This window comes from Peromyscus maniculatus, chromosome 18 (assembly GCF_049852395.1).
Source record: "Peromyscus maniculatus bairdii isolate BWxNUB_F1_BW_parent chromosome 18, HU_Pman_BW_mat_3.1, whole genome shotgun sequence".
NCBI classification, from domain to species: domain Eukaryota; kingdom Metazoa; phylum Chordata; class Mammalia; order Rodentia; family Cricetidae; genus Peromyscus; species Peromyscus maniculatus.
In genome coordinates, this window is record NC_134869.1 from 42886548 (window position 1) to 42900385 (window position 13838).

The 13838-nt window shown below is 46.8% G+C and overlaps 1 pseudogene; it reads right to left on the bottom strand.

Annotated features, from left to right (window-relative positions):
* Positions 1–10639: 10639 nt before the first annotated feature.
* Positions 10640–12884, bottom strand: LOC143269308 (G/T mismatch-specific thymine DNA glycosylase pseudogene; annotated as a pseudogene).
* Positions 12885–13838: the final 954 nt, after the last annotated feature.

Sequence of the window (13838 nt, forward strand, 5' to 3'; positions counted from 1 at the left end):
GGTTCATTCAGGTCAGGCCATGTTCTCCTTGCAAAGAGAACAAAACAGTGCATGGTGGGTCACTCCAGCAATGTTAGCAATCTGCAAAGCTGAACAGGAGAATCTTTGTGAGTGGAAGGTAGGCCTGAATCTGAAACCTGATGGTTTCACACTCCCTGTACAGCCACATGGACACACACACACACACACACACACACACACACACACAGAGAGAGAGAGAGAGAGAGAGAGAGAGAGAGAGAGAGAGAGAGAGAGAGATTACACAAACACATTCTAGAAATATCACATATTTCCCTTGTAGTCTGTGAGGAAGCTGATCAGGAGGTTTGCACCATCTGAGAAGTTCTTTCTGGAGCATCAGGGAAGTGTAAGTGTACAAGTTGTTGACCTCCCCTCCCCCATTCTGGGCTCCACTAGGGGAAGGGGCAGGGCCACCATCTAGGACAGAAATCTGGCTTTGGGAATGGGTAATGGTCAAGGGCTTCATGATGTGACTGGGCAAAGTGTAATTGGAAGGAAGTGTCCTGTAAAGTGGTCCATGTCCATGTGCTCCACGCTTGGAGAAGCCTGCTGTTCTCCTCCTTCCAGACTTCTTTGGTGAGTCAAGACTGGCGTCTACTCAGGGGACCTGTGAGGGCCTCTTCAGATGCTGCCAGAGGCTGTCTCACTCAATCCCTTTGCTGAGGATTACACTATATATGCCCCAAACTCATGTCTTACTCATTCCCTGCATGAGGAGTACATTGTAGAAACTCATGTCTCAACCTAGAATCTCAGCCATTAGAACATGATATTCCTTCATTCCTGAGTTAAGTTATGAACAAGGGCTGCATGTGGGCAGGACTGGAAAAGGCTTCCACAGTGGGCCTGTTCTCCACCCTTTGCATCACTGATTCTAGACTCCATCCCTCCCCTCCCTGCATGCAGAAGAAAGAGTGGGGTGGGTGGGGATGCCTGGCCTTCACTGGAGAAGTGCTTCTCACCTGGCTGAGCTACACTCCCCTGGAGTCTTGATCCCAGTAGATGGTTCAGCTCAGATTCTGCCTCAGCACTGCAGCCCAGAGATCAGACAGCTGGAGTGTTGAGACACTCACAAGTTCAGCCCTGGAATGGGACAAGGAGCCCCCTACCCAGGACACTGAAGAGGACCACTGGGCACTGTCAGTTGGTCTGTGCAGGAATCTCAGTGGAAGGATGGATGGACTGGGGGAAGCTCCACAGGACAGGGAGGTGTCTCTGAGGATTTGTCTTCAGCCCTGTGACTCCAGGTGAGGGAGTCACACCCAGACCCCTATTCTCACTGACTTTATCTGGAAATCCAGGGACTGGTCTGGATCCTGCTGTGTTCTAGAAGCCCTTGTCAACAACAGGAGTGTGTGCTGCTGTCCGGGTGAGTAAGAAGGGTCAGCAGGTGTGGGGAGTGGGTTTGAACATGAATGGATGGGGCTAGGGAATTCACAGTTGAAGGGACATGTGTTCACTGGGGGAAAATGCACCTTCAGGCTCCCTTTGTTAAGGAAGTCCCAGTGTTCACTTTGTAGGATGCAGCCCACTCATATTAGGGTTTTGAGGTCCCTTTGGCTACTCAGAACCTTGAGAATCCCTTACTCTTTTGCCCTAATGAGCATCCTAGGGAAGTCCTGACAGCTGTTGGGAAGCAGGACAAGGAAGAGCAAACAAGGAGCAGGACCAGGACCAGGAAAGCCATGGACAAGGGGAAGAGGAGGAGAAGGAACAGAATTAGCAGAAGGAACAGGATTTGAATCCAAAGTGAGATTCACTAAATGAGGAGGAAAAGGAGGAGGAGCAGGACGATGATCGGGCTGTCCTAGGTGATTCTCTGTGGCTGTGACACTGTTATGCTGGGATTTGGGACTCCAAAAGAACACCATGGAGACCGAATCCCATATGTAAAAGCAAAGAGCCTTTATTTGCAAGCTCAGAGCTTGGACTTTCTGTCAGACACAGTGGTGAACCAGAGAGCCCAGAGCCTAGGCCAGGTGGGGTTTTATCATAGCAGAGGTTGGGGTGTCGACGTTCCCAGGGTTCAGGACACCGATTGGCTGATATTTGTCAAAGGGTGCTGAACATGTTTGGAATGTCAGGTATCTCCCCTTAGACACAGGCCCTCCTTGGGTGGAGTCAGTTTATGGCTTCTCCTCTTCTGGGTGTTGCCTGTCAGTAAGCCTGTCACAGAAGTTGTGTCTGGGCCTCTAAGCCTGTCATGGAGTTGTGTGGTCAAGCTGTTTTGCCACACACACACACACACACACACACACACACACACACACACACTACAGACTAAAAGAAACTTGGGAAGGAAAGGCCTTATTTGGCTTATACTTCCAGTCCACAGTCCATGACTGAAGAAAGTCAAGGCAGGAACGCCGTGCTGGAGTCTAGAGGAAGGAGAATGAGACAGAGACCATGCCTGACGCTTCTCACTGGTTTGCTCTCCATGGCAGGCTTAGCTTTACTTTTCACACACCTCAGGACCACATTCCCAAGGCTGGCACCACCCGCTGTGGGACAGACCCTCATATCTATATTCTCTTTTTTCCTTTCCTTTTTTAAAAAAACAAAAACAAACAAACACAAACTCTGAATATAATCTCCTTGTTCAGTTTTTTCCTGCCCATTAACAATTAACAACTTGTAACCAACCATCGCAAACAATGGAAATATCCATAACTCATTAAACAACCAAAAACCACCCATCCTACCTCTTGGAAATATGGGTGTCGTTTTTCTTAAAATTACTTTTGCTCTCTGGGGGTGAAGGCATCCTTAGGGAATCCTGAAAATAAATTTTTTGGGTTAATTGTCAAGTCCTGTATCATTTGTCCAGTCTCTGCATAATGGGAAAGTTCAGGGCTTGCCTCAAGTCCTTGTTCGAGTAGTCTGTCAGGCTGGATCATCTCTGCCTGCCAACTCAAAATTGTCCTGATCAGTTTGTAGTCCAAAGCCGATCTTTCCTTGTTGTTAATCAGCTTAATGGCTTTACCACAGTCCATGTGGAAATCTTCTTTGTGGCATCCCATCATTCTTTTGAAGATTTCAAAGTTGCTGTTAGGTGTGGTCATGGTTCCCTGCAAATTTTTTTTTTTTCTCCTCTATGGTTTGGAGCAATCACAGTCTGATAAATGTCAGTCTCTTGGAACCATGAGTGTCCTTCCCAAGAAGAGAAAATCTTCACAGCCATTTCTCCCCACCATTTGTCTTGCTAAACTTTTCCAACTGACCTTTGCTGATACTTTCTTGTGGTCCTGGAAATTCTTCTCTGAACAAGCAGCAGTAAACCCTTCATCCCAGGTAGCAGCATCACTGCAGTCACCAACATGATGAGAAGGAGCCAGCAACTCAAAGCAGCAGCCACTGCCTCCATGGTCACTGCCACCATTTGTGGCTCGGCCCTGGCTGAAGCTTCTCCTTAGCAAGCAAGCCTCCTAGGCTGGCCTCAAACCCGGGATCTTCCTGCCTCTGCCTCGTACAGCAAATCCTACCAGTGTGTTCCACCACAACTGGCAACTTGGGCCTGAGCTGGGGCCCTCAAGGCCACAGGCAAGTAGCTTTTTCACTAATTTGTACCATGAATGTTGGGTGCCAGATGTAGCATGAATCTTAAATGGTCTTATTAATAAAAACAAGCCTGGAGCCAGGTATTGGGGTGAACGCTGGAAGATCAGAGAAGCAGAACAAACCACAGCTTCCTCACCTTGCCAGTTCCTCAGCTGATCCTGTTTCCTCAGACTGGAAGCTTCTGAGTCCTCATCCAAATGGATCTCAGCTCAACTGTTGCTCAAAAGCCTAAAAGCTTAACCAGCCTCTAGATCCTGGTCCTCACGCCTTATATACTTTTCTGCTTCCTGCCATCACTTCCCAGGATTAAAGGCATGAGTCACCATGCCTGGAGTTTCCAGTGTGGCTTTAAACTCACAGAGATCCAGATGGATCTTTGCCTCCAAAAGGCTAGGATTAAAGGTGTATGTGCCACCATTTTCTGGGCTCTATGTCTGTCTAGTGGCTGTTCTGTTCTATGACCCCAGATAAATTTATTAGGGTGCACAATATTTTGAGGAGCACAATATCACCACAAGAGACCATGGAGGAATACAGCTTTCTGGCTTGCTCAGCATGGCTGGTTCATTGGCTTTGTCATACAACCCATGACCACCTGCCCAGGGTGTCACCACCCACAGAGGGCTGACCCATTTCACATCAATTAGACAACAAGAAAAAGACCCACAGACACCCCACAGGACAACCTGAGGGAGGCAATTCCTCAAGTGAGGTCCCTCTCTCTAGGTGACTCTTGAATGTGTCCCATGGACAAAAGCACACCAGCACACAGGGTCAGGGCAGAAGCAGGACCAGAGCTAGAACCAAGGCAACCACCCACTTGAAGGAAAGGTGGCCCAGCTCCAGGCCACAATTTTCTCTCTGCTGACAACCAAGGCTTAGGCTTTAAGGTATAGCTGTAATCTGTCCACTGTTCTCCTCCTTCTCATTGAGTCAGGACCACATTGAGGAGTTATATAAAGGCCACTGCAGGGGGATGTCTTTCTGTATGCTGTGAATATATGTTGTTCCCATTGGTTAATAAATAAAGCTTCATTGGCCTATGGCAAGGGAGCTTAGGGGCAGGTGAGAAAATCTAATGAGAGAGACAGAGAAGAGAAAGGAGAGTCTAGAGAGACACCAGCACCACCAGGAGAAGGAACATGTGAAAATATCAGTAAGCCATGGCCATGTGGCAACTTATAGATTAATAGAAATGGGTTAAGTTATAAGAGCTAGCTCATCAAATGCCTGAGCCATAGGCTATATAATTTACCGTTAATATTAAGCCTCTGAGTGGTTATTTTGTAAGTGGCTGAGGGACGACGGGGCCAGGTACAACTTGAGGAACACAGACTCTGGGACTGGGAAGGACCTGAGAAAATTTCCAACTACAGGCCATCACCTCATGAGAGATATTTGATTACACTGGGTATATGTCACTGTGTTTAGTTTAATAAAAAGCCAACAAACAAATAGCTAGACAGAATGTGTAGATGGAACTTCTGGGTAGAGGGAATAGAAGAGGAATTGAATCTAGGCAGGGGAGAGATTCCAGAAGAGAGGATGATGAAGCAGGACACGCAGGAGGAGAGACAAAATCCCTGAGACACACAACAAAATGTAAATTAATAGAAACGTGTTAATATAAGTTATAAGAGCTATTTAGAAACAAGCCTAAGCTCAGGCTGAGTTTACATAATTAATAAGAGGTCCTCGTGTCATTAATTGTGAGCTGGCGGTACAGAGAAAGACTTGCTACATCATACTCGAAGGCGTGACTTACACTTTGGAGAATTGATAAGTGAAGGCCTTTGGCAACTGCCACAACCAGAAATTGGCTTTTCTCCCCATGTCTGCTCCTCTCCCTCTCTGCCTTTTTCTTTCATTCTTTGTGGGACATGAGACCCTCTACCTCAGTGTACAGAGATGCTCCAGAAATGGAGAGTAAAGAGCAATATGGTGGGCATCCAGAGCCTAGTCTCAGGATAGGGGGGAGCATGAGGACCAGACACAAGGTGCTATGAGGACTAACAGAGAAAGGCATATGGATGCAGTAATGCACAGAACGCATTGTGTTGGAGGAACTGCTGACAGAAGCATGGTCTTTGTGATCCACACCACCAGTTTGAGTCCTCACATGTTTGGACATGAAGTGGTGGAAGAAACAGATAAGGGAAACTCGGCTCCATTCTGATGGAAGGTGCCTGTTTTATTTTAAGTTGGAATCAGAGAGTCAGTTGGGCACATCTCTAGAGCCAGGAATCAAATGTAAAGCTCCACACACTGCTCTAGAGCTTCTGATTAAGGTTTTCTCTGAAATTCAGCCAGAAATCCTAGGCAGCAAGTAAGGGGATGTCAAAGTCCATTGTATATCAGCTGAGCAAACAGGTGAGAGATTAGGAAGTGAGGCATAAATAAATATCAAGGCAGGCACTGGACAGGAAACAAAAGTGTGGACTCCCTGCTAGAAGCCTGCAATCCTCCATGAATCCTGAGTCCTCAGTGTCTACTTTGTCCTCTGTGAATAGAGACCAGGCTCACTTTAGCATAGATTTTATGTGCCTGTCCTCTGCCAAGCCATGTGGCTCTACCTGGTGGTTCTCCTGGGCCTGTGGACCCTCCTGCGCTTGTTCAGGGAGAGGCAGGTGGTGAGCCATCTCCAAGACAAGCATGTCTTCATCACGGGCTGTGACTCGGGCTTTGGGAACCTGCTGGCCAGACAGCTGGACAGGAGAGGCATGAGGGTGCTGGCTGCATGTCTGACAGAAAGTGGAGCTGAGAAACTGAGGAACAAGACATCAGACAGGCTGGAGGCAGCTGTTGGGTGAGGGTCAAGAAAGGGCGCCCTTTTCTGGGGTTTTGGGTTGGAGCCTCAGTGCGGTTGGTGATCAGAAAACATTGTCTCCTCTCTTTCCTGTCCCTGGGTTTTGCAAACCTCTGAGGAGAGATGCTCAGTATTGATGCTAGACCTCCAAAGACTGCCTTCATGAGAGCCATAAACATAGCATTATTTTGAAACACTCCCCAATCATGGCCACATTTGTTTGTTTCCCAACCTAATCTCACGGGACATTAATTTTGCCCTTTCTTTCTTTTCTTTTGTATGTTCCTCTGTTGCCTCTCTCCTAGTCCTTCCCTTTTTCTGTCTTTATTTGCCATTTGAAAGACAAAGACAGCAGTGTGTCTTAGTCAGTCTTCTATTTCTCTGGAGGGAAACCAAGGCCATGGCAATTCTTATACAGAAACCATTTATTTGGGGCTGGCTTGCTATTTCATAGATTTAGTCTTTTATCAGCACGGCGGGTAGGTATCCTAGGGGAACACAAGCAGACATGGTGCAGGAGAAGGAGCTGGGAGTTCAACATCCAGATCAGTTCTACATACATCATTCCAGACAGCAGGAAGAGTGAGACTCTGGTCTGGCTGGAGCTTTGAAACCCCATAGCCGATCCCCAGTGACACACTACCTCCAAGGCCACACCCACGCCCACATAGCCACACCTCCTAAACCTTTTCAAGTAGTACTGTTCTCCAATGGCCAAGCTTTCAAATCGATGAGCCTATGGGTCGCAAGTGAAAGAATAAAATGTCTTCAAGGATGGAAATAATGTGTAAAACACAACCACAGTTTTATGATCTCCAGATACACAGAGCCACATCATGTTTTCAAAATCTGTTCTTAAAACTAAGAAGTCAGAAATGACTTTTTCTTACTTCTCATCAGGGATGGGACCATGAAGCTTTCAAGGAGAAGGGTATCCATGCTGTGAGCCTAGAGTCTCTAGGATGGGATCCCCAGCCCATATGATAACATACTCTTCTTCATTGTTTCCTCCTTTCCAGTATACACTTGTCTAAGTGGTCCTACCTATTTGAATATATATTTCATCCAGAACTACAGCTATTTTATGTGACTCTCTCTTCTTCCTACTTTCTCCAGGACTCTGGGGCCTGGTCAACAACTGGGGGACATTACTGAGTTAAAATAGCATCTTTGAGTATACTGAGTCAAGAATCCAGCCCCATGAGTTCTATGATGATAAACATGTTTTTGAGTGGGGCTGAACATCTCATTCAAATTGGGAGATAGATATCAGGCACCTGTAGAGTCCACAATCAACACATTCCACCAAACAGAAATGTTTTGACCTGAACTAAAGACTATGGCAACCGAGAGAGTGAGAGAGGAGACTGAGAAGAACTGTGCCCTTCCCTTGGAGTGGTCATGGCCCAGTCAGCTGTGTGGACCATGGCAGTCCTCAGATTTGTCAGGGTCCTGTAGCAGGAATGGGCTGCAGCAGAGTAACGGTTGAAAATAGAAACCTGGAACTTGTAGGTGTAGGTAGACTCTCCTTGGGGAAAGGACAGATCAGATATGGAAGGAGGATGGTCACCAGGTGGGTTGAGGTAGACTTGTGGAGAGACTGAGGGCACTGGAAAGTATGTGTTTCATTCTGTTGGCAATATAAACCTTCAAAGGGATTAAATCAGGGGAGTCATTTATGACAGGTACATCCCTGCTGGAGGGAACAGGGAGGCTGGGAATGTGAGGAAGTGGCAGCAGGGTCTTGCTCTCTGAAGACACCTGCAGGAACAAAGAGAGAGATGTCCTGAGTGCTTCCTGGGACAGTGGGGGGAATGAGACTTAGGAGTGAGGTGGAGGTGACTCGGGCAAGATGGTGACCCTTTGCATCTGAAAACATGGAGAGAGGTCTTAATGGTGTCATGGAACAGAAGGCCTAGTTTTTGGTAAGTGACCTACACACACCAAACTGTTAGTGTGACATTCCAAAGCACAGAGGCAATGCCCTCACCAGGAGTTTCATTCCCATCTGCTGCACAACCCAGATCCACAACTGTGACCTCTCCTTACCACAGGCTCGTGTTGGCATTTGACTGTATTCTTGTTGTGAGTATGCTTACAGAAAGTCCTCTGAAGTTCTTGATATCTGTCTGTCTTGCAGGAGGGAGCTCTCCTATTTTGGGGTGAAGGTGGCTATTATAGAGTCTGGTTTCTTCAAAACTGATATAAACCAGTAGTGACACGCATTTATCAAATACAAAGATGGTGTGGGACCAGGCCAGCTCAGAGGTCAAAGAGATCTATGGCGAGAACTTCCTGGCATCAAGTAAGTGAGCTGTAAAGACCCAACAGAGTCTAGTCCTGAATCCTTAGTCTCCTGTTCATTTTACCAATACCAACCCATTGCTCTTACACTTCAAAGAAAGGGAATTTAGACCCATGTCCTTTGGTGGGTGGGTATTTGCTCATAAAAAGTGTTCTTGATTTTGAGAACAATGTACTCTGTCCCTTCTGAACCTCTCATCATCATGAAGCTGTGACTGAGGTCAGGGCTGGGAGGAGGAATTAGACAGCACTTTGCATGAGCTGAGACAAAGATGTGGGTATGCACGGTTCTTCCTTGAAGCTGGGTCGTGGTCCCCCTGAGAACCTGGGACAGGCTAGGCTTGGGCATGGCTTCTGATGTGGGATCATGGCATCTAGAGAAACTTTCCTCTATGTTGGTCTAGAGCTGGAGGGGTGGAGGTCAACACCAGCTGAATCACTTCTCATTCTACATAGATCTCTCTATGATAAAGTCGTTGGACCAAAGGTGCAATGAGGACCTCTTCTTAGTGACCGACAGCATGGAGCACGCGCTGACTTCCTGTCACCCTCGCACTCAGTACTCAGCTGGTTGGGATGCCAAACTCTTCTACCTCCCCATGAGCTACCTGCCTACCTTTCTTGTGGATGCCATGGTCTACTGCATCTCCGTGAAGCCTGCCAAAGCTCTGTGAAGCCTACATCTGTTTCTGTAGCTGGGGGTATGTGAGTTCAGTGTGAGAGAGCAGATCCTCAGGAGGAAGAAGATTCTTGGGATCAGTACAACCTTTTCATTGGGAGGGGCATCCACAGGTGCCTGTTTTCTTTCCCTGGTATGAATATAGTGGACATAGAGCCACAGGGAAAACTATAATGTATAAACAGTGACTCTGTGTGGTGGTAATCTAATTGTACTGAAATATTATTTTGATTGTATGTTAATAAATAAAGTTGTCCGGGGGTCAGAGCTATTAGAGCCATAGCAAGAGCCGGGCGGTGGTGGCACACGCCTTTAATCCCATAGATATCTGTGTGTTCAGGGTCAGAGCTATTAGAGCCATAGCAAGAGTGTGGCGGTGGTGGCACACGCCTTTAATCCCATAAGATCTCTGTGTGTTCAGGGATATAGTCAGCATTGGAGACATATGCCTTTAAGACCTAGGGGGCTGTACATTCAGACAGTGACGAGGCAGTCATGTGTTTGGGTTTACAACCAATGAGAAGGCAGAACAACATACTTTAAAAAAACGAACCGACAGGAAGTAGGTCTCTTTTCGCGAAGCTGGGACAGCAGGAAGAAGGGTGAGATTTTAGCTCTGAGCTCTGACTTCTCGGCTTTCTCTTTTACATTGTTTCTGTGTTTCTTATTTAATAAGACAGTTGGTTACATCTACAACTCTGATTTTGGATGAAAATAGAAATTGAACTTCCATGTCTTAGGTCATCCATTTTACCTATCTTTAAACGTTTTTGTTGTTTTTTGTTTTTGGGTTTTTTTTGCCATTCTTGATGTTTATTGTAAAAACAGTCCAGACTTCCACATGAATTTAAAATCTCAGTATTATAATGGAGAAAACCCCATCCTGTCATGTGCAGGATACATCAACATTTACTACTCATTTGCCATGTTCAATGAAAATTGCCGGGCTGTTTCGGAAGACCCCCACACCCATTCTCCAGAGTGACATAATTTAAAGTTATTTCTCTACTCAAGTAAATCTATGGGAAAGCTTCAACAGTTAGCTGTTACATGCTTTACATAGTCCCATGAAAAAAATAATTCAACTGGTCCTAATCCCTGATGCAAGGCACTTCAACGCACCCACACAAAATGTCCATGTAAACAGCAATGCAGTACACCTTTTAAATAACATGACTCTACACAGCTTGACTAGACATAGGAAAATAAAATCCATCATTGCCACAGCTAAAAGGCATGTTAAGATTCACAAGAAACTGCTTCTCTGCAGACTACTTAATCTCCTGTTCGTGGGCCCCACAATTATCAAAAGACAGGATCTGGTCTGTAAATGACTGTGTCATCCACGGCCCATTTGGAACGTCACCAGGGGCCGCTTCTCCTCTCAGCTCGGCACCGTCGGCTGTCAGCCCATTCGAAGGAAAGCTGCGAGGTTCACTATTACATGGGTTTTCACCATAAGCACTGCCATACGCTGCTTCATAGCCGGGATCACACTTTTCTGCCTTAACAGCCATCTTCTTCGTATCCTCTTGTGCGAGCTGCAGGTCAACGTGTCCTGCACCCCCTGGACGTCAGTGTTCCACTCAATGCCTTTCAGCTGATCTCGTAAACCCTTCAGCTTAATGTAGTAAGGAACTTTGTCCTGGGCTCGAGGAAACTGAGCGCATCTGGCACCGGAAGACGGCATGACGTAGCAGAGGGTGTCTGTGTCTGGGATCTTGTGGGGCTGAAGCCCAAATTCCAAGTTCTTAACCTTCACTCCATACACTTCTTTACTGAAAATTTCATAAATACATTTTCCATTAAACACCGCTATGCAAGGCTGGTATTTCTGCAGCTTCTGCACTAGGATTTGCCGGCCTTCCTGGAATTCCTTGCTGCCCGGAGTCGTCCTGTCCACCATGTTGGTGAATCCGATGCCATACTTCCCGGGTAAGGTGTGGCCATCCATGTGATTCAGCTGAACCTCACTCAGCCCGGACATGAACAGACACTTCCAGAAATGGTTTCCAGGTCCAGGGTAGTGATGCCCTTTGTAAGCAGCCATTAATCCTGGCTCAACGCCGGTGATCACAATGTCCAGATTGAAGGTCAAAATACCAGGGAGAGTCTTGGTCAGAAGCTCCGCTTCAGAAACGCCTTCGAAACGGGCCACTTTTCTTTTCACTTTAAAGGTGTCAGTGATTTTTTTTTTCCTTGCTTCTCTTTTGATTTTGTGGACTTGCCAGTTTTGTTTTGTTTTTTTGACTCGGCAGGTTTTTTGGGTTCCACTGGGTTCTGAGGCTCTGGTTTTCCTTTTCCTTCTTTTTGGAGCCTCTGGTACAGGCTCCTCCTGGACAGGAGCTTCGGCCGGCATCTGCTCTTCAGTCCTGACTGCCATGTTAGGGGCTTCAGGCATCATTTGTTGAAATGGAAAGGAAAGCTTCAACTTGCTCCAGGGAATAGCTTTGCAGACCCTCTGATTGTTGGTTCAGTCTCTGTGAGTCCCTTTAAGCCCAGGTTAGTCGACTTTGTGGGTTTTCTTGGCCCCCTAAGGCTCTATCGTCATTCTTCCAGCATCACTGAGTTAAAATCTGGGAAGTAGCACCTCAGGTTGAGCACACACTGGCTATCCATGGTGCAGAGAGGACCAACTCTGCATCCTACATTCACAGATGACCTCAGCAGTGTTTGAATATCTCCCCCATGATAGTGGTATTGGCAGCATGAAAGTTGTGGGATTGAAGAGGTCATGGAGAGCAGCTGAGGCTGACCACTGGGAGAGACCAGGAGAGACCACAGGTGAAGGTGCAGCCTCAGCTGGTATGGAGACGGCAGAATAGTTGAGATTCCAGCCCTGGGGGACCTAAGACGGCAGCAGGTATGGCGTGGAGCAGGCCTGAGACATCAGACATGAGACAAACTGTGTGCACTGAGGATGGCGGAGCTGGAGACCTGGAGATGTCGAGGCTTTGGAGGCCAGAAGATCATGAGTGAGTCCCAGATGTCAGACGTTGATCTACAAGATTGAGATCTACACTGCTGGAATTTCATTTTCATTAAGTGTCAAGGTTTTTTGTTTGTTTGTTTGTTTGTTTCTTTTTTGGTTTTTTGAGACAGGGTTTCCCTGTGTAGCTTTGGTGCCTTTCCTAGATATCGCTCTGTAGACCAGGCTGGTGTCGAACTCACAGAGATCCGCCTGCCTCTGCCTCCCGAGTGCTGGGATTAAAGGCCTGTACCACCACTGCCCGGCTTGTGTCATTGTTTTTATATAGGGTGTTTCTTCCCTTTTGGAGCAAGAAAATATTTAATTGTTTTGATTTTTCAGAAACCCACAGTGACTAGACTGTATGTTTTAAAGAGACTTTGAACTTTTAAGGGGTTTTAATGTTTTGAGAGTGTGAGACATCCAAGTCATACTGTTTTATACCATGATATTAGCATGAGATCTGAGAATCGACAACAAAAAGGAAAGGTTGTAGTCTAATACTGATACACTGTGTGTCATGATGTCAGTGGGTCAATTGTGCTGGATATTTTTATCAACCCGACACAGGCTAAGGACATCTGGGAAGAAGAAACCTAACTGTGGAATCACCTCCATCAGATTGGCCTGCAGGTATGTCTGTGGACTTTTCCTTGAATAGTGAGGGCTGTGGGAGGGTCTGTCCCACAGCGGGTGGTGCCACCCTTGAGTATGTGGTCCTGAGGTGTGTGAAAAGCAAAGCTGAGCTGGCCATGGAGAGCAAACCAGTGAGAAGCGTCTGGTATGGTCTCTGTCTCATTCTCCTTCCTCTAGACTCCAGCATTGAGTTCCTGCGTTGATTTTGTTCAGTCATGGACTGTGGCCTGGAAGTATAAGCCAAATAAGGCCTTTCCTTCCCAAGTTTCTATTAGTCTGTAGTGTGTGTGTGTGTGTGTGTGTGTGTGTGTGTGTGTGTGTGTGTGTGTGTGTGTGAAAAGAGCTTGATCACACAACTGCCAAGACAGGCTTAGAGGCCCAGACACAACTTCTGTGACAGGCTTACTGACAGGCAACACCCAGAAGAGGAGAAGCCATAAACTGACTCCACCCAGGGAGAGCCTGCGTCTAAGGGGAGAAACCTGACATTCCAAACATGTTCAGCACCCTTTGAGAAATGTCAGCCAATCGGTGTCTTGAACCCTGGAAACGTCGACACCCCAAGCTCTGCTATGACAAAACCCCACCTGGCCTAGGCTCTGGGCTCTCTGGTTCACCACTGTGTCAGACAGAAAGTCCAAGCTCTGAGCTTGAAAATAAAGACTCTTTGCTTTTACAAATTGGATTCAGTCTCCATGGTGGTCTTTTGGAGTCCCAAATCCCAGCATAACAGTGTCACAGCCACAGAGAAGCACCTAGGACAGCCCGATCATCGTCCTGCTCCTCCTCTTTTTCCTCCTCATTTAGTGAATCTCACTTTGGATTCAAATCCTGTTGCTTCTGCTAATTCTGTTCCTTCTCCTCCT